The sequence below is a fragment of the Mustelus asterias genome, chromosome 16 (assembly GCF_964213995.1).
Source record: "Mustelus asterias chromosome 16, sMusAst1.hap1.1, whole genome shotgun sequence".
Classification (NCBI taxonomy): Eukaryota; Metazoa; Chordata; class Chondrichthyes; order Carcharhiniformes; family Triakidae; genus Mustelus; species Mustelus asterias.
Window position 1 is genome coordinate 49,015,097 of NC_135816.1, and position 24,426 is coordinate 49,039,522.

Here is a 24,426-nt window from a genome sequence, read left to right on the forward strand (position 1 = left end):
CACTTTTAAATCCTGCAAAATTTTTATTAAATATTAATTTGTGATTATGAACTGATCCCACTTAGCAACTTGAAATAAGTGAATGGGGTCCAACACATTTTGATGAAATCAGAGCTAATACAAATAACTACAGTCCATCGAGGCAATTCTGTGATTCCAGAGCCAGAAATTGGATATTACAGACACACTACCCGTGGTTTCATATGTATGGAAATGAATGGATAGAACTTCACTGACTGCATGGCTTCCTAAAGTTCACAGCTTATGAATGCTGTTCCTTGTAGGAAGCATTGGATTGTTGATACCTTCACTGGAATTTTACCGTCATGCCCGCTACAGGAATTGTTGTGGATGGGACACGGACCATGAAAAGGCCCGTTGGCCTCGGGCAGGATTTTCCGGCCTTGGGACGAGCGTGGCCGAAAAATCCCGCTCCTTATACTTCTGGCTAGCTTCATTGCAAAAAGGAAACTTTGTTCTGTTTCCCAACTCACATCAAGTTCCATGAACCCCTGAGTTCACTGATTTACTTTGGCTCCATGCTTTTAATATTGCCATCCTCATTTTCAAATCACTCCATCATCTCTCCACTCCCTGACCGTTTATGATCTCAGCATTTAACCTGAGGTATAAAGGAAACGGTAGTGGCTTTTAAGGGGTGTCTTGACAAGTACATGAACGAGATGGGAATAGAGGGATATGGTCCCCGGAAGGATAGGGGGTTTTAGTTAAGTCGAGCAGCATGGTCGGTGCAGGCTTGGAGGTCCGAAGGGCCTGTTCCTGTGCTGTAATTTTCTTTGTTATTTGTTCTTTGAAACAGAATTAAAACAATTCCGTACCATATTATGTGCAGATTAGTTCTGAGAGCAATATAGAACAATAACTTGCATTTGCACAGTGCCTTTAACCTAGTAAAGAAATCTCAAAGTGCTTTACAGCTGTATTTATCAAATAAATTTGACATTGGACCATAAAATCAGGTATTAGGGCAGGTGATCAAAATGTAAGGTTTAAGGAGCATCTTAAAAGAGAAGGGAGGAATAGAGTGGCTTTAGGGAGCGAATTCCAGAGGTTAGTGCCAAGGCATGACTATCAATGGTGGAGTGATTAAAACCATGTACGCACAAGAGACCAGGACCTCAAGGCCTGACTATGGGGTGGATTCTCCACAAATGCCCAACTCCCCCCCCCCTCACTCACACCCCCCCAAGTGACGTGTTTTCTAGTGGTTGATCTCCCAGTCCTGCCAACATCTATGGCGTTTTGGGTTGTTTGCTATCCATGCCGCTGGGGAATCTGCCACAGAAGGCTGGCATCAGCGAGACCAGAAGATCCCGCTAACAGTATAGAACATAGAACATAGAACATAGAACAGTACAGCACAGAACAGGCCCTTCGGCCCACGATGTTGTGCCGACCTTCATCTGAAACCAAGATCAAGCTATCCCACTCCCTACCATCCTGGTGTGCTCCATGTGCCTATCCAATAACCGCTTAAATGTTCCTAAAGTGTCTGACTCCACTATCACTGCAGGCAGTCCATTCCACACCCCAAACACTCTCTGCGTGAAGAACCTACCTCTGATATCCTTCCTATATCTCCCACCATGAACCCTATAGTTATGCCCCCTCGTAATAGCTCCATCCACCCGAGGAAATAGTCTTTGAACGTTCACTCGATCTATCCCCTTCATCATTTTATAAACCTCTATTAAGTCTCCCCTCAATCTCCTCCGCTCCAGAGAGAACAGCCCCAGCTCCCTCAACCTTTCCTCATAAGACCGACACTCCAAACCAGGCAGCATCCTGGTAAATCTCCTCTGCACTCTTTCCAGTGCTTCCACATCCTTCTTATAGTGAGGTGACCAGAACTGCACGCAATATTCCAAATGCGGTCTCACCAAGGTCCTGTACAGTTGCAGCATAACCCCACGGCTCTTAAACTCCAACCCCCTGTTAATAAAAGCTAACACACTATATGCCTTCTTCACAGCTCTATCCACTTGAGTGGCAACCTTTAGAGATCTGTGGATATGGACCCCAAGATCTCTCTGTTCCTCCACAGTCTTCAGAACCCTACCTTTGACCCTGTAATCCACATTTAAATTAGTCCTACCAAAATGAATCACCTCACATTTATCAGGGTTAAACTCCATTTGCCATTTTTCAGCCCAGCTTTGCATCCTATCTATGTCTCTTTGCAGCCTACAACACCCCTCCACCTCATCCACTACTCCACCAATCTTGGTGTCATCAGCAAATTTACTGATCCACCCTTCAGCCCCCTCCTCTAAGTCATTAATAAAAATCACAAAGAGCAGAGGACCAAGCACCGATCCCTGCGGCACTCCGCTAGCAACCTGCCTCCAGTCCGAAAATTTTCCATCCACCACCACCCTCTGTCTTCGATCAGACAGCCAGTTACCTATCCAATCGGCCAACTTTCCCTCTATCCCACACCTCCTTACTTTCATCATAAGCCGACCATGGGGGACCTTATCAAACGCCTTACTAAAATCCATGTATATGACATCAACCGCCCTACCTTCATCAACACACCTAGTTACCTCCTCAAAAAATTCTATCAAATTTGTGAGGCACGATTTGCCCTTCACAAATCCGTGCTGACTATCCCGATTAATCCGCATCTTTCTAAATGGTCGTAAATCCCATCCCTAAGGACCTTTTCCATCAATTTACCAACCACCGAAGTCAGACTAACCGGTCTATAATTACCAGGGTCATTTCTATTCCCTTTCTTAAACAGAGGAACAACATTTGCCACTCTCCAGTCCTCTGGCACCATCCCCGTGGACAGCGAGGACCCAAAGATCAAAGCCAAAGGCTCTGCAATCTCATCCCTCGCCTCCCAAAGAATCCTAGGATACATTTCATCAGGCCCAGGGGACTTATCGACCTTCAGTTTATTCAAAACTGCCAATACATCCTCCCTCCGAACATCTATTTCCTCCAGCCTATTAGCCTGTAACACCTTCTCTTCCTGAAAAACATGGCCCCTCTCCTTGGTGAACACTGAAGAAAAGTATTCATTCATCACCTCGCCTATCTCTACTGATTCCATACACAAGTTCCCACCACTGTCCTTGACCGGCCCTAACCTCACCCTGGTCATTCTTTTATTCCTCACATAAGAGTAAAAAGCCTTGGGGTTTTCCTTGATCCGACCCACCAAGGACTTCTCATGTCCCCTCCTAGCTCTCCTCAGCCCCTTTTTCAGCTCGTTCCTTGCTAACTTGTAACCCTCAGTCGAGCCATCTGAACCTTGTTTCCTCATCCCTACATAAGCTTCCCTCTTCCTTTTCACAAGACATTCCACCTCTTTTGTGAACCACGGTTCCCTCACTCGGCCATTTCCTCCCTGCCTGACAGGGACATACCTATCAAGGACACCCAGTATTTGTTCCTTGAAAAAGTTCCACTTTTCATCAGTGCCTTTCCCTGACAGTTTCTGTTCCCATCTTATGCCCCCTAATTCTTGCCTAATCGCATCATAATTACCTCTCCCCCAATTGTAAGCCTTGCCCTGCCATCCGGCCCTATCCCTCTCCATTGCAATAACAAAAGAAATGGGCCAGAAAAATTCAGCCCAATGTGTTGATCCCTAATAGAAATTGCAGTTTCTGGAATTATAGCCCTGAGGGACAATTTCCCCTGGAAATAAAGAATGCTCAAACATAGAGGAACAATTGTGGAAAGTCAGCAGAAAATAAATAAAAGAATCCAAAACAGTGGTTATAAATAGAATCTCTGATTAGCATATCACTGAACATTGACATCATGAATGCCCATTCAAAGAAACACATAATAACAATAATAATGACATGAATAATGTGCTGCCTATACAGTACTGAACAGTAGTAATTAAAAGTAAAGCTAAAATAAGAGGATTCCTGAAACGTAAGCCACTAACTAAGTAGTTGTGACAGTACTGAAGTGCACCCAAATTAAGCAAAAACAGGGACTATCTCCTAAAAGGGACTTGTTTACAGCTTTGGAAAGAAAGGTAAGGAACCTGTCTCTGACAAAGTTTGATTCTGTTATTCATGACGTAATTCATTATTTCTATAGGTTCCATCAAAGTTTTCAGTATTATTACTTGCTAATATTCAGCAACTATTAATACCTTTGGATTTCATAAGCTTAGCCAAACTCGCTATTTCCACCCAAGTATAAATGGTGTTCTCCTAATAAAAAGTAAAATGTAAAGACATGCTCAAATCCAATAAGGTTAAAGATCATTAATGGAGATACTGGGTGGCCTGAAACTCTTTCATGATGTGATAATGTTAGGATTACACATGACAGTGATCTCCGGCAGTGACATTGCTGCAGGCCAAAGATCAGGCTGAAGCATTTGCAACAATCTTAAGTCAGAAGTACTAAGTGGATGATCCATCTCAGTATCCTCCTGTGGCCCTAGCATCACAAATACCAGTTTTCAGCCAATTTAGTTCACTCATGTGGTATCAAGAAACAGCAAAAGACACTGGACACTTAAAGGCCTACAGGTCTTAACAACATTTCAGCAAGAGTACTGAAGACTTGGGCTCCAAAACTTGCTGTGCTCTTAGTCAAGCTGTTCCAGTACAGCTACAACACTGGCATCAACCTGGCAATGTGGGAAACTGCCCAGACAGTCCACAAAAAGCAAAACATATCCAACCTGCCCGATCAGTCTACTCTCAATCATCAGAGAAGTGAAGGAAGGGGTGCTATCAAGCAGCACTTTCGCAGCAATAACCTGCCCACTGATGTTTAGTTTAGGTTTCACCAGGGGCACCCAACATGTGACCTTATTACAACCTTAGTTCACATATGGACAGAAGGCCTGAACTCAAGAAATGTGGTGAGAGTAACTGCCCTTGACATCTCGGCAGCATTTGACCAGGTGTGGCATCAAGAAGCCCTATCAAAACTGAATTCTGTACATTCACTATGCTGCTGGCTTTGTAAAAAGCCAATGAAGATTTAATCAATTATAAGGTAATTTGAAAACTTGGTACACTGGCTTGGAGCTGACGTAACTAGGTCCAGGCCTAGGACAGAGTAATTCCACTGAACACTTGCCTCAAAAGTGCAGCAGATTTGTCATCATTAGGCACAGATCATAAAGAGTTAACTTAATGATAAAAGCTCTGGTACACCAGCATGAATTTTGTTTGTTTGAATAGTAACAAACATTCCCGAAATACAAATTTAGCGGTGTATTATTAAAGACAATTGGCCAACCCTGCCAGGGCAATCAAAAACTAATCCAAACACCCTGTCCTCTCCATAGGCATGTTTGTTCCATCACTTTAAAAATGTAACAACTTAAACTTTAAGAGATGCAATTAGCTCTACTTCAATCATCTCCTGAAGTAAAGTAATCCTTGTTTCAATGTAATTCTTCAACGGCAACTTCAATAAATAGGAATGTTATTGAAGAATTACATGGTATGACACGACCGCGACCAATATCCTCAAAGGGGTATTTACTAGGAGGTTGAGAACCTGAGTGGGGAAACACAAGAGAGGGAAACAAAGATAGAAATGAAAGACAAAAATAGAAAGCAAAAGTGAAAGGCAGAGAAAATAAGGGTAGCAGCAAATAAGACCATGGTACAGAAAAAGTGTAAAAATGTTAAAAAGAGAACTGTATCTGAATACATTTGCAATAAGGTAGATGAATTAACAGCACAAACTGTTATGCATGGGTATGACATGATTGCGATTATGGAGACCTGACTGCAGGCTGACCAACACCAGGCACTGAATGTCCAAGGGTATTCGGTATTTAGGAAGGACAGACAAAAAGGGAAAAGGAGGTGGGGTGGTGTTGTTCATTAAGGATGAAATCAGTGCAATGGTGAGAGAGGATATTGGCTCAGAAAATCAGCACTGGGTGGAGTGAAGAAGCAACAAAGGGTGGAAACCATTAGTGGGAGTTGTTGTTAAGACTCCAAACAGTAGTAGCAGGTATTAAACAGGAAATTAGAGATGCATGTAACAAGGGTGCTACAGTAATAATGGGTGACTTTAATCTACATATAGATTGGGCAAGCCAAATTAGAAACATTACTGTGGCGGATTAATTCCTGGAGTGTGTAGAAGATGTTTTTTTTAGACCAGTATGTAAAGGATCCAACTAGAGAACATTCTATCCTAGATTTGATAATATACAATGTGAAGGGATTAATTAATAATTTTGTTGTGTGGGGTCCTTTAGGGCACAGTGACCATAACATAATAGAATTCTTCATGAGGATGGACAGTGAAGAAGGCTGAACTGAAACCAACTTCCTAAATCAAAAAAAAGGAAACTCGAAGGTATAAGGCAGGAATTGGCAAACATCGATTGGGGAATTTCATTAAAAGGCATGATGGCAGATAGGCAACGGCTAATATTTAAGGAACGAACAAATGCAATTGCAACAGTTTCCTTTCTGACGCAAAAACACAACAAGAAAAATGGCCCAACCATGGTTTACAAAAGAAATTAAGGATATTAGATCCAAAGACGATTAATATAAAGTTGTTCGAAAAAGTAGCAAGCCTAAGGATTGGGAGCAGTTCCAAATTCAGCAAAGGAGGACCAAAAGATAGATTTAGAGGGGAGTATGATAGTAAACTTGCAAGTAACATAAAAGTGGGCTGCAAAAACTTCTGTAAGTATATAAAAAGAAAAAGATTAGTGAAGACAAATGTAGGTCTCTTACGGTTCAAAATAGGAGAATTATAATAGAAAACAAGAAAATGGCAGAGCAATTAAACAATTACTTTAGTTCTGTCTTCACAGAGGAAGATACAAATAATTTCCCAGAAATGCTAAGTAATCAAGGCTCTAGGGAGAAGGAGGAATTGAAGGAAATTAATATTACTAGAAACAGTGCTGGAGAAATTAATGGGACTGCAAGCCAATGAACTCCCAGGGCCTGATAATCTGCAACACAGGGTACTAAAGGGTGTGGCCATGGAAATAGTGGATGTGTCGGTTGCCATCTTCCAAAATTCTGTTAATTCTGGAACAGTCCTGGCAGATTGGAGGGTGCTTGTGTAACCCTACTATTTAAAAAAGGAGGGAGGGAGGAAACAGAGAATTATAGACCAGTTAGCCTAACAGCAGTAGTAGGGAAAATGTTTGAGTCTATTATAAAGGATAAGATAACAGGACACTTAGAAAATATGAACAGGATTAAACAAAGTTACCATGTATTTATGAAAGGGAAATCATGTTAGCTTGGAATTTTCTGAGAACGTAATTAGTAGAAAAGATAAGGGTGAACCAGTGGATATGGTGTATTTGGATTTTCAGAGAGTTTTTGATGAAGTTCCACATAAGAGGTTAGTGTGCAAAACTAAAGGGCATGAGATTGGGGATAATATATTGGCATGGATTGAAAATTAGTTAGCAGTCAGGAAACAGAGAGTAGGAATAAATAGGTCTTTTTCAAAGTGGCAGGCGATGACTAGTGGGGTACTTAGGGATCAGTGCTTGGGCAAGAGGAGGAAAGAGAGAAACAAACATTGTGATTATCAGCTTCTAGGGAAACTGAAAAGGTTATTTTTCAGAAGTCAGGAAGATTGAGGCAGAATGTGATTCATGTTTTTAAAATGCGAAGAGGAAAGAGAACGATGTGAAAGCCTATTTATTATAATTCACAATATACATCAAGAATTTGGATGAGGGAACCAGTGGGCCAGGTGGACATATATTGCCTTCCAGTGTCTGTCAATGTGCCTGTCACTGCCACCTCTCCCCCTGTTACTGCCTTTCCCTGATTCTGTGCTCTCTGCCACAAGGACAAGAGAGTTAGAGTGTTAGAAAAGGCCTGTTTAGGTGGCAGGGAAGGACAACATTTATGTCCAATTACTGGGAGGCCTGGGTGCACGAGGGCAATAAGATGAGGGTGAGTGTGGCTGCTGAGTTGGAGAGGTGCCTGCAGGGAGTGGAATTGCATGGTGTGTTGGTCCGAGGAGTGCTGAGGAAGAGAATGCAGGAAAAGTCACAGTGTGGAGTTTGGCATTAGAAAGTGTAATGTCCCTCACCTTTCTCACCCTCGTTAAATCCTGGATCCTCTTGGTGCATTGTCCCCAAGTTGGAGGAGACACACTTATGCTGCTGACTTTCTCTGTCGTTGCCATCCAAGCAAGCTTGGTTAGCGAGATTGTCCTCCTCTTCCCATACGTTGGGAGAGCGCACCTTACTGCAATCCCTCAGATCCAGCAGAAGACTTCCGGATAATAGTGGGAGACGCGGGGAGCATCTTGCCCAGGTTTCCTCTCCCTCCTTGGGTTTGCTAAACCCAAGTCCAGTTTGTCTATTCAAGCTCCTGCTCAATTCCCTTTCATTAGAAATCCTTCCTTTGACAGATCCTTCAAATCATCAGACGCCCTCCCTGGCAGCCATGCATTTACTGAATAAAAAGTTTCAATCAGTAAGTATCCCACACTTAAATAATCAAAAAAAAAAGCTATAGGCTGATGCTTTAGCAGTGGAGCACATGGCAGAAAGCAGTCACACGAATAACAGTCCAGAGAAATGTTGAAAAACGGATATAAGGGAATAAAAGCACGGAATATTTTGAGCCAAAAATGATTTTAGTTGAATTGCCAATAAACAGCTATTTAAAGAACATGTCCAGTAGATACCACAACGACATCACTGCTGCCTTGGTGCAGCAATGCCTGTGAAAGCAGCATTCCATGGGCACTTATTGGACAGTATGGAAGTCTAGCAGAATGGGCAAGCACAGCCTGCCTCTGGTGCAATAGAATATCTCTCACATTCTTCCTTCATCTTCTTCTTCTTCCTCCAAATTATTAGAGAGGAATCCCAAAGGAATTATCAAATTAAGTATGACAATAAAGAATGGAACTATTTCCTCCAAACATGCCACTCAAAATAGGCTGATATGGCTAAATCTAGCCTTTACCGCAGTTGTATGGAATCCTCCTTTAACCAAAGTTGTATGAGATCATACCATAAGACCATAAGATATAGGAGCAGAATTAGGCCATTTGACCCAATGAGTCTGCTCCGCCATTCAATCAAGGGTGATAAGTCTCTCAACCCCATTCTCACGCTTTTCCCCCATAACCTTTGATCATTTGCCAATCAAGAACCTATCTACCTATACTAGTTTCTAAAGCTGTAGCTTCTGTCCATAAAAACGATCATACAAATAGGAGAAGGAAACCATCCTGATACATAACTGCTTTCGTTTTCCTATAGGAAGCAAGTTTGAGCAGAAAGGTTGCATTTTACCCAGTGATGACAGTGGAATAGAGTGACGGAGAAAACCCAATTTTCTCTGCAGTGACAGATAATGGTTGTTTGTCTCAGACTAAATCAAAATTCATAGGATAGAATTTTTAGAATGACAAGCAATCATTGTGCACCATCCCGAGAGTTGACACGTTATGCACTCCAACTAACTCTCAGAAACCCACTGCCATTTAAAACTTAATTGAGCATTGATCGGCAGTGGGTGGGACTTTCATCCACTCTTGGAAGGAAGTCCTGCCCGTGAGAGCTGTCAGCCAATCTGATTGGCCAACAACTCTCTTACCCTTCCAGGCAGAGCAGTGCAGTGGTCAAAAGTAGTACTACAGCGCCCTGTCTGGAACAAAGTCCCAGGACCGTTCCCAAGATAAATCCCAGTATCTCAGGGGCAGGATGATTGGGGGTACCCTGAGGGGGGTGCTTCAGATTGAGGCATTGCCCCTCCCTTCCCACCCAAAATGTAGAATACTTGGAAAACGTATTGCCCGCCTTCCAGTTCTGCCCGTGCAATGACCTAACAATCACATGAGCAGTGTAATATTCCAGGCAATAGGGTAGATAATCCTCACAATTGGCTCATTAACCATTGGCGGGCACACTGCCGATTCATGCCTGTGCCCGCCGACAAAAGTATTGCAATGTAGGATGACGTCAGAACGTGCGCCAACCGGAAGACATAAAGTCCTGCCCATGGGATCATAAGAAATAGCAATAGGATTAGGACGCATGACCCCTCACCTCAACTCCATTTTTCCACCTTCTCTCAAGTATCCTCTCAACAGTCTGCTTCATTTGTACATTTTAGTTACTGTTCATCTCAGTCTTTTTCAGTAAAATTATTTTCACATGAAATCGGTGCATTACTAAACTTTAGTTTGGTCCTTAAACAACTTTTGAATTGTTGAATTCTGGGAAGTAGCACACTGGGCTTCAATGTTAATAACAACTGAATGTGCTTTACAAAAAGTGACAAAGGTAGCCAACCCAAAAAATAAACAGCTCTCTTGATTAATATAATGATTAGCAAGTTTCATTTCCTCATTCATGTGATAACTTCTTAAAGGATATGATTTCTGAAGATCATTGTGTTTGATTTCTGAGCCCAGGAACTATCAATTCATTCAATTTACAAGAAATGTCATAAATGTACAAATACGTTGCCGATGGAATGCTGAGCTGTGTGCATAGAGAACAATCTTCTAGGATTGCCGAGGAGTTAGATGTGAAATCTCTTGACAAACTTCAGATGAACAGTCTTGAACGAAACAAAGGTGGCACTGTTGTACTATTTATTATTTAGTCTCTTAGAATTTCACTGCAAACGCTGTGGATTATGTTAGGATTATAAAGATATGAATGTTACACCCTTGCAGTGAAATTCGAGTGGCGAGTGTTTGCTGTCAAAATGACCCTGAAGTTACCAGTGTCACTGTTTTTTAAGATAAATTGCACAATACAGGAACTTTGGACAAGAGGCAGATGCTGTTTAACACAAATATTCAAAAATGCTGTCTGGATTTGCGTGTCCGTTGTTAAGTTCACAAAGACAGAATCTCACTGTCCTCCTCTGAAATGCATCAAATCATATGAAGTTGTTGTATTTGTGTGGTAGATACAGATTAAATTTGCTACATTTCCGGCACAGCATTAAAGGAATGAAGTCACGTGGGTTGACTTCATGGCATTAAACATCATGGTTATGTTACCCAACTAGTAATCCAGGCGATTAGAGTAATGATCCAGAGACATGAGTTCAAATTCCACCACGCAGCTGGAGAATTTAAATTCAGCTCCTAAATAAATCTAGAATGGAAAGCTAACATCAATAACGATGACCACGAAACTACCAGATTGTTGGAACAACGTATCTGGTTCTCTAATGTCCTATCAGAAAGGACCTATTCTGGCTTTTTGTGACACCAGACCTGCAGTTCTTTGGTAGATACTTAACTGCCCTCAAATGACCAAGCAAGCCATTCAGTTGTATTTCAGAATGTGCCATACCACCATCTTTTCAAGGGCAATTAGAGATAAGTAATAAATGCTGACCTTGCAAGTGATGTCCACATCCTGCATGAATTGAAAACATCTGTTTAATGCTGTGATAAGTGTTAAGAACCAATGTTTCTCTTATGATACATAAATGCCCTGAACTTGGATATAACTTAGAATTTTGCAGTCAATTTTGTGTCCAACGTTCCACTTTTCCATGGATCCCATGCGCTTTTAACTCATTGAACAGTCTGTCATTTTGGACCTTGTCAAATGCTTTGCTAAAATCCATGTAAACTACGTCAAACATGCTACTCTCATCAACTTGACTTGTTCCCCAAATTCAGTCCACAACTGTACCTTATCCTGTTGGACTTTCTACGTACCAGCTAAGAGTGTTCTCTTGAATTTTTTTAATGCATTCTGCATTATGTACATTTTGCAATTAATTTATCCCAGTTAATATTAGGGTGCTTGAAATCCACCCCCTCCCCACCCTTACTGCCCCTTTCGTTTGGGATTTTTCAGCATTTTGCCTGCATATTTGGTCTTCCAACTCCCTCTGACTGTCTGGAGTCAATAGTGCACACTCAAGGGTGCCATTTCCCTTTTTTGGTTTCTCAGTTCAACCCACGTGACTTCATTTGATGTCCCTTCTAGCATGTCACTCTCCCTCACAGCTGCAATTGTTTCTTTAACCATTATTGTCTTCCTCTCCCTCTGCTTTCAATCTCTCTCTTTATTGTGTTGAAAATCCTGAAATCAGGAATGGTGAGCTGCCTTTTCTGCCCTGCTTTAAGCCACAGATCGATAATAGCTATGATAACATCCTTCTGAGTGTCTACCTGTACTCTCAGCTCATCTGTCTTATTCACAGATAGTCGCATCATTTTTGGTGGCAGGGCAAGTTGAGAAGGGGCAGTGAATACGAAATGTGCAATTCACGCTAAACCCTTACCTGTGTTTGGTTAGGCCTCAGCTGATGTGTTTTGTACAAATCCAACACCAGATGGTAGGAAGGAGGACAAAGGTCTGCAGAAGGTACAGAGGAGGTTTACCATGAGAATATAAAGGATGAGAGTGTTTAATTATGTGGAGAGAGTGGAGAATCTGGGATCATTCTCCTTGGAGGAGAAGGAAAAGGGAGATCTAATAATTCTGTACGTTTTTGTTACAACAAGCAGGGAGAAACTATTTCCTCTGGCAAGTAGATCAGTATGATGTGGAGTTGCCGGCGTTGGACTGGGGTAAGCACAATAAGAAATCTCACAACATCAGGTTAAAGACCAACAGGTTTATTTGGTATCACAAGCTTTCGGAGTCTCGCTCCTTCTTCAGGTGAGTGAGGAGTTGTGTTCACAAACAGGGCATAAATATAATTGAGTTTACAAGATAATGGTTGTCTTGTAATGCAAGTCTTTACCGGTAATCAAGTCTTAAAGGTACAGACAATGTGAGTGGAGAGAGGGCCAAGCACAGGTTAAAGAGGTGTGTATTGTCTCCAGCCAGAACAGTTAGTGAGATTTTGCAAGCCCAGGCAAGTCGTGGCAGATAGTGTGACATGAACCCAAAATCCTGATTGAGGTCGTCCTTATGTGTGCGGAACTTGGCTATCGGTTTCTGCTCAGCGATTCTGCATTGTCGTATGTCGTGAAGGCCACCTTGGAGAACACTTACCCAAAGATCAGAGGCTGAATGCCCGTGACTGCCGAAGTGTTCCCCGACAGGAAGGGAACACTCCTGCCTGTGATTCATCCGTTGTTGTAGCATCTGCATGGTCTCCAGTAACCTGAGGTTATAGATTTAAAATATTTGGCCAATGGACTCTAAAGAAAATGAGGAGAAATTTCTTCACACAGAGATTTGGCATGCACTACCTGAATGGGTGGTGGAATCAGCTTCCACTGGAACTTTCAAACGGCAATTAAATGAACACTTGAAGGGGATTAATTTGCTGGATTATGGGGAATAAATTGGAACATGAGACTAAATTAGATGATTGTTTCAAAGAGCTAGCACAGGCATGATGGGGCCCAAAAGATCTCCTTCTGTACTGGGAGATTCAATGATTCCTTTACATTTAAATTCAAATTTTAAAAAAATTTCTTACAACAAATTTGACACCTGTAAGAATGAGTTTCCACAGATTAAATTGTTCCCTCTCTGAGTCATAGATCCTAAACTTCCTCATTAAAATACATTCGCTCGGTTGAGTAGCAGCTCTAACTTTCTGCTGTGAGTTTGCAATTTTTTTTGTAAATGCAGCGACTTTGTGAAAGCAATGAGGAGGTTGGGGACAAGCTGTCATTTTCACCATTTGGCAGAGCAGCTCAAATCATTTAGCAACTTGTGGTAGTTTGCAATTCGGAAGTTATCTCTCCTATGCCATAAATTGATGAATAAATTAAACATTAATAATGGGCAGCACCATTAAATTCAGCAAAATCTGGGATATATGTTTCTATAGACCAATTTTTCAATACATGTTTTCACTGCATTCTTAGAATAGGTTTATCCAAAAAGAGATTAAAATTTTAGGCCAGTTTTACAAATGGTGCTTGTGAAAAATTCTGCATGACAAAATGAGGCACAATTGACAATGGTACAAATTAACAAGGCAGAGTTATCTGTGAGCTTCTGTTTTTATAACAATTTGTCACACTAAAATCACATTCCTCTTGTACTGTTTGCACAAAGTTATCAGACTATTCTTAACAACAGATTATCTTAATAAGCTGAGGTAAATACACATTCATCATTGGGCTATTAACTTAAATATAATTGTCTTATATTGTTATAATTTATTGATTTAAAACTGACCTTTGAACTAAAAGAAAGTGCCTCCGCAAACGCACAAGAATACCAAATTCAATACAGCTGGCTGCTAATGCTTCTGGTTCATAGTTTTGCGAAATATAATTTTAGCATATCTAAAAATTACCTGAGTATGCACCTACTTCCATTGTATAGAATCAGAGAATTGTATAGCACAGAAACATGCCATTTGGGCCCAAGTCTGTGTCAGTGTTTCTTCCCATGAGCCACCTGATCCAATCATAGAATCATAAAATCCCTACTGTGCAGAAGGGGTCATTTGGCCCATCAAGACTGCACTGACTCTCTGACAGATATCTTACCCAGGCCCTCTTTCCGGCCTATCCCTGTAACATAACCTACACATCTTGGGACACTAAGGGGCAACTTAGCATGGCTAATCCACCTAACCTGCATATCTTTGGACTGTGGGAGGAAACCGGAGCACCCGGAGGAAACACACACAGACATGGGAGAACGTGCAAACTCTACACAGTGACTCAAAGCTGGAATTGAACCCAGGTCACTGGATCTGTGAGGCAGCTGTGCCACTGTGCCACCCTCCCCTTTTGCTTACCGTCCATTCTCAATGTGCACAATTCATCTTCTTTCAATCAACAGTTCCCTTCTCATTGTTGCAAACATAGACGTCTGCATATGGATATATTATGATATTAAGATAGTGAGCAACAAAATTACAAGTTCAATATGAAGTTGTATTCAAAGGTTGTATAAATATTATGCCGCAGTACCATGTGGGCTTTTGTGATGTCAGTAATGTCAGTAATTGCACCATTATAAAGAAAGCTTTCAGCCTGTGCAAACAGTGACACAGTTTGGTATATACCCCACCGATCCAGGGTTTTAATTTTTGTGTTTACCGTGCAGTGCTACCCATGGGAGCAGAGGAGTAGGACTAGTTTATTCAGCTCCTTAGGATTGTACTTCATCAAATCACGGGTTATTTCTACATTTGATACCCTTACGTAACATTCACATTATTTGAATAATGGTAGCACAGTTCCTGACACCCACAGCAAGGGTAGAGTTGACAAAAAGCTTACCGTGTCAATTGATGTCAACGTGCCACAGGAGAAAAGAGACTAAATGGGAGAATGGACCACCACACCTTTCAGTGATCTCAATTATAAGATAATTACAGAACGATTCAATAGTTTCTCACTTCTTCAAAGACTATTTATTTTCCAATTCATTTGCTGATGCACATTATAGACTTGCTACTATTTGCTGGAGCAATTTGGCTGTATAGGACACCTCTTCTGCACTGTACAGTCACCTGTTAAATTCAATAACAGGAATGTTATGCATAATTTAAAATTTTAATATGTCTGAAAAGATAATGGACATCAATATATGTGATTAAAATCACATTTCTGAAAATGTTGGCACATGCACAGAAGCAAAACTAAAAGCTTTTTAAATATTCAGATGAAAATTGGAATTACTATGTTTTAGAGCAGGCAGGCATTAATATGTGTGTTTGGGTGTGTGTTGAATAATTAGCTTGCTGCACTGTTTTGGAAACTTCATTCTTGCTTGACCCTTTTAGTCTACCATGCCCTTTCCCTGCCTAAAGGATGTTTACACAGTAAGAAGTTTAACAACACCAGGTTAAAGTTCAACAGGTTTATTTGGTAGCAAAAGCCACACAAGCTTTCGGAGCTCCAAGCCCCTTCTTCAGGTGAGTGGGAATTCTGTTCACAAACAGGGCATATCAGATATGCCCTGTTTGTGAACAGAATTCCCACTCACCTGAAGAAGGGGCTTGGAGCTCCGAAAGCTTGTGTGGCTTTTGCTACCAAATAAACCTGTTGAACTTTAACCTGGTGTTGTTAAACTTCTTACTGTGTTTACCCCAGTCCAACGCCGGCATCTCCACATCATAAAGGATGTTTGCCATCTCTCGCCTATTCATTCAAATCCTGCATCAACTCTCACATTACTGAAGTGCTAGAGCAATTGCTTGGTATGTCTAATGTTTATTAGGCTGTAGAATAGCCAACATTCCTAAATAAGGGTATATACAGGGTTTGGGCATTTCCCTTCCTCATGAAACCAATTGCACAATTTCCCACGGCTTGAGTATCTTTTACAGTCAGTGTTTCATATTGTTAAGAATTGAGGGAAATCAAGATTTAAAAATGAAACTGGGATAAAAATAAAATAAGGAAATGGGATAAAAGGAGAACCGATACGTACAGCTGTCTGAAGTGGTGTTTTTGAGATGTGAAATAGTGTATACCTAAGTGACTAGGGGAAAACAATGGTGTATAGAAGAGATGATTTCAAAGTGTAGAGATAAGGGAATCGGTATTTACATGCCAAACGCCTGGTCCACAGGGTGGGTAACATCAAAGGCAAAAAGCAATATAACCATGGAAAGATAACTGGAGAAGAGTGTAGAGAAGCAGCTACCATGATAATCGTACCCATCTGCAGAAAGCAGACTCTCCCAGAATAAAGGTGTTGTTGAAAGGCTGCTATTTAAAAACAAAACTCGAATAGGGAAAGATCTCTATGCTGAATACTGAAGACAGCTTTCCCAAACCTGGAAAATAACCTGTGGGAACGGTAATCATATGCTGGTTTAACGCACAGTGTTATATAATATTGGATGTTGTTTGGGAAGAAAATGTGAATATTTCAGAGTTTAGGAAACTTAGGTAGTCGGGAACAAGAGGTGACATGATGAGATACTGCAGGCGTAAATGTTAAAGTTAATAGTTAAATAGTTAGATGTGCTGTTGTAGAGTCCTATCATCTTTCCTGTGGGATGTTTTCTTTTAAGTTCATAAATATTCTTTATTAATTGATCACAACAAGGTTGGAATTTTCCTCTCTGTTATACACATCTTTCACACATTATACCAAATTAAAAATTTACACCACTAAGAACCCATGTTTCACGTTAACCTTGTGGGTTTTGGGATACCCTCATGTTGAACATCAGCGGGGTTCATAACAATATCAGGTGACATTTTTCATGTCAAGGATACAGTTTCCTGCCCTCCGTCTTTCATAGGCATCGTGTGTCATTTTCTCCTGCAACAGGAAACTGAGAGCACAGCAGCAATGAACTCCACACACAACACACCATGACAGACAGCAGAGGGAAAAGGTGGTTTTAAAAAAGTGGGGAATCCATCCCCAACCTGATGTGTTTGCGCCCATTGTCTTAGTTGCAGCACTGGACAGTGTGCTATGTGAATGCCCTATTTTTACCGGAGAAATGACTTTCTAGGATTGCGACGCTTGCCACAAATCCCCACATGTTGTATTTAAGGCACTCTGCATACCTGCCATGTCTGGCTCACCTTATTTATTTGACTAGATAATCAATGACTAATTGAGTAAGTATTGGCACGTTATAATTTCTTAGCTTAGCCACAAAGGCGGAACCTCCTGGAGGTGAAACAAAAACAAAAATAAGCAGCACCTTTCCTCTCCTCAACAATATGCACTTGAATCAATTTCCATACTTAAGCATTCTTTTTACAAAGCACTTGGTTCCCTGATCATTCTGTGTCTCATATTCTCAACTATTGGGAACTTTCATGACCATTAACATGATACAACAATCCCTGTGGCATTTTTTTTTACTTAGAAGTGGCCTTTTCCAATTTGGGAATGGAAAGGGAATTGTGTACATTACAAGGAAATGGTCAGAGTTAACCTTGTGACTGGACACAACAACTTACAATTTAATAGCACCATTAAAATGATAAAATGGTCCAAGGGGCCTCTCAGAAGCAATATCAAATTAAACATGACATTGAACCAAATAAGGAGATATTAGGGAAGATTACAAAAAAAATCGGTCAGACAAGTAACTTTCAGGGACTGTCTTAAAAGGAGGAAAGCAAAGTGGAAAAGTGGAGAAGCTTGTAGAGGAAGTTGCAAATCAGGCAGCTGAAGACATTCCTATTAATGGTCAAGGATTTAAAATCAGGGACATGGTTAGAGGAGGGCAGATATTTCAGAGCCTTGTTGGGCTGAAGGGGATTACAGAGATAGGGAGGGATGAGGCCATGGAGGGATTTACAACTAAATTGAGGCATTGCTTAACCAGGAGTCAGTGTGGATCAGTGATCATAGGAATAAAGGGTAAATGGGATTTGGAATGAGTAGGCAGCAGAGTTTTGGAAGGCCTCAAGTTTGTAGAGTGAAGAATGTGGGAGACTGGGCAGGATTGCTTTGGAATAATCAAAGTGAGAGACAGCAAAGGCATGAGTAAAATTTTCAACAGCAGACAAACTGAGGCAGGGGTAAAGTTAGGCAAGCCTGGCATTGCCAGACTGGCACTTTCCATTGAGTACACTGGCACTGCCCACACAGCACCAGGCAGTGCCAAGGGGTGAGGCCTAAGGGGAGGCGAGTGGGGGAGCTGTGCACTCAGCAATCTTGAATCAATCAGGGCAGCAATCAACCAAGGAGAGTGATGCGCGACAATCAAGCACGTGGAACAAGGCTTCAGCTATTGAAGGCTTTTATTCGCAAACAATGGAACTAACTAACACGAGTACACCAGTTCAGACTGGAGGGGTCCTGCCGGAGCAGAGGGTCTTATACCTCTCCCCCGGAGGCGGGGCCCCACCGGGATGTGCCATAATAACATTTACCACAGGTAAACACCCTAACACAACAACATTATACAACCCCCACAGTGACAACACCCTACGCCAACAGTAACATAAGAACAACCCCCAGTGGTAACCAACGATGGTTCACCACATTCACCCCTCCTTTAAAAACAAAGGCCGGCGGGGTGCAAAAACAGGTCATATATGTACAAAATTCACAAGTTCAGACGGTCTGGAGGACCGCACCGTCGCTGTGATCTCCTCAACACCGGTTGCGACACCGGAGCAGGTGCTTGCGGTGGCGTTCTCTCCAAAACAGCGCCCGGCTGTCCCCTCAAGGACTCCCGGGCCGGTTGACCCTGGTGAGGTGATGGTGCAGGGGATCCTGGAACCTTCTGTGGTGGCGCCGATCTCCGAGTCTCAGGCAAGCTGTACATGGGAGTATAACTGTTATGCACTGGTCCCGGTGCTGACCGCGCCACGTCTGGGGAAGAAATAAGTAATAGGGGATTCGTGACAGGGGGTATGGGAGCGACAGGAGTAGCTACGTCCCCTGCGGGCGCCAGGTCTCGAATGGAGACTGTGTCCTCTCGCCCGTCAGGATATGCCACATAGGCATACTGAGGGTTGGCGTGGAGGAGTTGGACCGGTTCGACCAAGGGGTCGGACCTGCGGGCCCTCACATGTCGCCGCAGAAGGACGGGTCCTGGGTACGTCAACCAGGCTGGTAATGAGATCCCCGAGGACGACTTCCGAGGGAATGAGAAGATCCTCTCGTGGGGAGTAGCATTGGTTGCCGTACACAGGAGGGAGCAGATAGAATGGAGCGCATTTGGAAGGACCTCCTGCCAACGGGAGACTGGAAGGCCCCTGGATTTCAGCGCCAGTAGGACAGCCTTCCAGACTGTAGCATTCTCCCTTTCCACCTGTCCGTTACCCCTAGGGTTGTAGCTCGTGGTTCTACTAGAGGCAATCCCGTATGAGAGCAGGAATTGCCTCAAGTCGTTGCTCATGAACGACGAGCCCCTGTCGCTATGTATGTAGCAGGGGTACCCGAACAGGGTAAAAAGCTCACTGAATGCCTTAATCACGGTGGCAGTCGACGTGTCCGCACAGGGGACAACAAACGGGAACCGGGAGTACTCATCTATTATATTGAGGAAATAGACGTTCCGGTCCGTTGAGGGAAGGGGGCCCTTAAAATCCACACTCAGCCTCTCGAAAGGGCGAGTGGCCTTGACCAATTGTGCCCGGTCCGGTCGATAAAAGTGCGGTTTGCATTCCGCGCAAATCCGACAGCTTCTCGTCACTGACCTGACATCCTCCACCGAGTAGGGCAGGTTGCGGGCTTTGACGAAGTGGTAGAGTCGGGTGACTCCAGGATGACACAGGTCATTGTGGAGGGCCTTCAAGCGGTCCTCCTGCATGATGGCGCATGTTCCGCGCGAGAGGGCATCCGAGGGCTCATTGAGCTTCCCTGGACGATACATAATATCGTAATTATAGGTGGAGAGCTCAATTCTCCACCGCAAGATCTTATCGTTCTTGATCTTGCCCCTCTGCGTGTTACTGAACATAAACGCCACGGATCGTTGATCCGTGATCAGAGTGAACCGCTTCCCCGCCAGGTAATGGCGCCAGTGTCTGACTGCCTCCACAATGGCCTGAGCCTCCTTCTCCACCGCTGAGTGCCGAATTTCGGGGCCTTGAAGGGTGCGGGAAAAAACCGCGACGGGCCTGCCTGCCTGGTTTAGTGTGGTGGCTAGGGCGAAATCAGATGCATCACTCTCCACCTGGAAAGGGATGGATTCATCCACCGCGTGCATCGTGGCTTTCGCAATGTCGCTTTTCAAAGCCTTGAAGGCCAATTGGGCCTCCGGCGTGAGTGGGAAGGTCGTGGACTTGATGAGCGGACGGGCTTTGTCCGCGTAGTTGGGGACACACTGCGCATAATACGAAAAGAACCCGAGGCATCTCCTCAGTGCTTTTGTGCTAGCGGGCAAGGGAAGTTCAGTAAGGGGGCGCATACGGTCTGGATCAGGGCCAATGACCCCGTTTTCCACCACGTATCCAAGGATAGCTAACCTGCGCGTACGGAATACGCACTTCTCCCTGTTATAGGTCAGATTCAGGCGAGATGCAGTGCGCAGAAAGTGTTGGAGATTCGTGTCATGGTCCTGCTGGTCATGGCCGCAGATGGTGACGTTATCCAGGTACGGGAAGGTAGCCCGCAACCCGTTCTGGTCCACCATTCGGTCCATAGCACGCTGGAAGACCGAGACCCCATTGGTGACACCAAATGGAACCCTGAGAAAATGGTATAGACGACCATCCGCCTCAAAAGCCGTGTATTGTCGGTCCTCTGGGCGGATGGGGAGTTGATGGTAGGCGGACTTAAGGTCTATGGTAGAGAACACTCGGTACTGCGCAATCTGATTGACCATATCAGAAATGCGCGGGAGAGGATACGCATCCAGCTGCGTATAACGGTTAATGGTCTGACTGTAGTCGATGACCATCCGAGGTTTGTTCCCGCTTTTAACCACCATGACCTGCGCTCTCCACGGACTAGCACTGGCCTGTATGATCCCTTCCTTGAGGAGCCGCTGAACCTCAGATCTAATAAAGATCCGGTCTTCAGCGCTGTAACGCCTACTCTTAGTAGCGATGGGCTTGCAGCCTGGTACCAGATTCTTAAATAAAGAAGGTGTGGTGATTTTTAGAGTGGAAAGATTGCATGCGGGGCGCTTTGGGCAATTTGGAGGCTGCGGCTGATTCCCTACTGCCAGTGAAGGGAGTGGCCCACCGTACTGTAGGATCACACTCTTCATGTGGACCATAAAATTTAGTCCGAGGAGAATTGGCGCACAAAGGTGAGGTAACACAAGGAGCCTGTATTGCTCGTAAATTGTGCCCTGTACCTCTAGGGTTACCATACACCGTCCTTGGATCGGTACAGACCGGGACCGTGATGCCATGGAAATTGTCTGCTTGGCAGGTAGAACCCGGAGTCCACACCTCTTTGCAGTGTCAGGGTGTATGAAACTCTCGGTGCTCCCACTGTCAAACAGACAATACACAGTACGACCATTTACCTTGATGTTCATCATGGAATTATCAAGCCTGTGGTGCTTTGTCTGGTCCAGGGAGATCGATGCCACCGTTGGCCCCTGGGCGTCACTGCATGCAGCCGATGTTGATGCTGAGGACCCCTGCTGGTCGCTCCTAGTCGTCGTGGACCATGATGGCCGCCCCCATGAATCGCACGTGGGCGAGGGCGCCAAACGTAGCGACTCCTGGTGGTCTTCCTCCTCCTCCGTCAGCCACGATGGTGCCGTCCTGGATTTGCACGTGGTCGGACCTCGTGGGTACTGCGACGCCGAAGGAGATTGTCTCCGCTCTGGAGGGTTACAAGCTGCACTGCCGTTTTTGGACTTCGACCTGCAAACTTTACCATAGTGGCCCTTTTTACCACACTGACTGCAGATTGCCGTTTTTGCAGGACACTGTTGCCGTGGATGCTTGGCCCCACCGCAAAAATAGCATCGCTGGCCGCCTGGAGATCCCGCCGTCGTCGGATCGATATGGGAGCGCGAGCCCGCGGGGCGAGGAGGGATTTGAGCTTGCTCTTGCCACGTTGTCTCCACGTGGTCTTCGGGGTACAGAGCCAAGCTTTTCGATGCTGCTTCCAGCATCTCAGCCATCTCCATCGCTTGGGTCAAGTTGAGGTTCCCTTTCTCCAGTAACTTAAGCCGGATGTACGAGGACCCTACCCCTGCTACGAACGCGTCTCGGGCGAGGTCGTACATATATTGTTTGGCTGATACGTCTTTACAATCGCAACCCCTGGCAAGCTGCAGGAGCTCATTGGCGTAGTCCTCCATGGTTTCGCCCGACTGCCGACGTCGTGTAGCGAGGAGGTAACGAGCGTGTATCTCGTTGGGTGGTCTCGTGTATCGTTTCTTCAAGAGCTCGATGGCCCTCGGGTAAGTGGTGGCTGCACGAATCGCAAGATAAATCGTGTCGCTTACCCTTGCGTGGAGGACCTGGAGTTTGTCGTTGTCTGTAGTAACAGCTACAGAGGCTGCCAGGTAGTCTTCGAAACACTTCCACCAGTGGTCGAAGGTGTTAGCGGCACGTGGGTCCAACACCAGACGTTCTGGTTTTAAAATTTGTTCCATACTCCCTTTTTACTGTTGAGAGTTTTATGTTTGCGAATAAAATTGATGCGCGACAATCAAGCACGTGGAACAAGGCTTCAGCTATTGAAGGCTTTTATTCGCAAACAATGGAACTAACTAACACGAGTACACCAGTTCAGACTGAAGGGGTCCTGCCGGAGCAGAGGGTCTTATACCTCTCCCCCGGAGGCGGGGCCCCACCGGGATGTGCCATAATAACATTTACCACAGGTAAACACCCTAACCCAACAACATTATACAACCCCCACAGTGACAACACCCTAACCCAACAGTAACATAAGAACAACCCCCAGTGGTAACCAACGATGGTTCACCACAGAGAGTATCAGGGTAGGGATCGACCGGGGGTGGGGGGGGTACGAGGACAGCAATCAGCTGGGGAGGCCAGCGCTGGGCCGGAGGCCAGAGACTGGAGGGGCAATGTCCAGGAGTGGTGTGGGGGTGATTTCTGGGGAGGGAGGGGGGCAATGCCTGAGGGGGTGGGGGTGACAGATCTCTCAGTGTACCCTGTACACTTGTCCACAGAATACTGAGAAATCAAGGCACATGCACAATAGCACCCTCTAGCTGTCATCAACTGGCTTTCTGGTGAGAATAGACTCAATCCACTCCTCCTACTGGTGGGAATCATACTTTGCCTCATTTTTGCACTAAGTGGCATAAGATCGTATCTGAAATCTCGCCAAAAAATAGGTACAATTCTCTCCCATTTTTACTCTCGCTTGGCAGTTAGAATTCTTTTGGTAAGATTGCCCCTATGGTTTGGGTGTGGCACCAATATGTGATTGAAAATTCATCTCACAGTCAAATGTGATACCAAGTTTACAAACATCTTGGTTTAAAGAAGAGGCAACGGTGAAGTATTGTGTGTTTTTTTAAGCTTATGTGTGGACACTGATATTGTGTTTTTGGATAATGGTACTGAGGATGCAGATAAGAAAGAGAAAGATATCAGAGATAGATAATTGGGGACAATAGGGGTAACTGTATGGATGCTATTGTAGGTGGTTATGATTAGATAAATAAGAATGAAATCAGGCATGTACAGTCCTACCCAGATGGATGATGGCGGAAAGGCTTTGGAGAAGAATTGATGTAATCTACGAAGTCATAGGCTACAGACAGGCCAAGGAGCAAGAGGGATCAGGTGCTGAGTGCCTGACAAAAAGTCCACCGTAAGAAGTTTAACAACACCAGGTTAAAGTCCAACAGGTTTATTTGGTAGCAAAAGCCACACAAGCTTTCGAGGCTCTGAGCCCCTTCTTCAGGTGAGTGGGAATTCTGTTCACAAACAGAACTTATAAGACACAGACTCAATTTACATGAATAATGGTTGGAATGCGAATACTTACAACTAATCCAGTCTTTAAGAAACAAAACAATGGGAGTGGAGAGAGCATCAAGACAGGCTAAAAAGATGTGTATTGTCTCCAGACAAGACAGCCAGTGAAACTCTGCAGGTCCACGCAACTGTGGGAGTTACAAATAGTGTGACATAAATTCTGATTCTAGGATCGCATGATAAAGACTC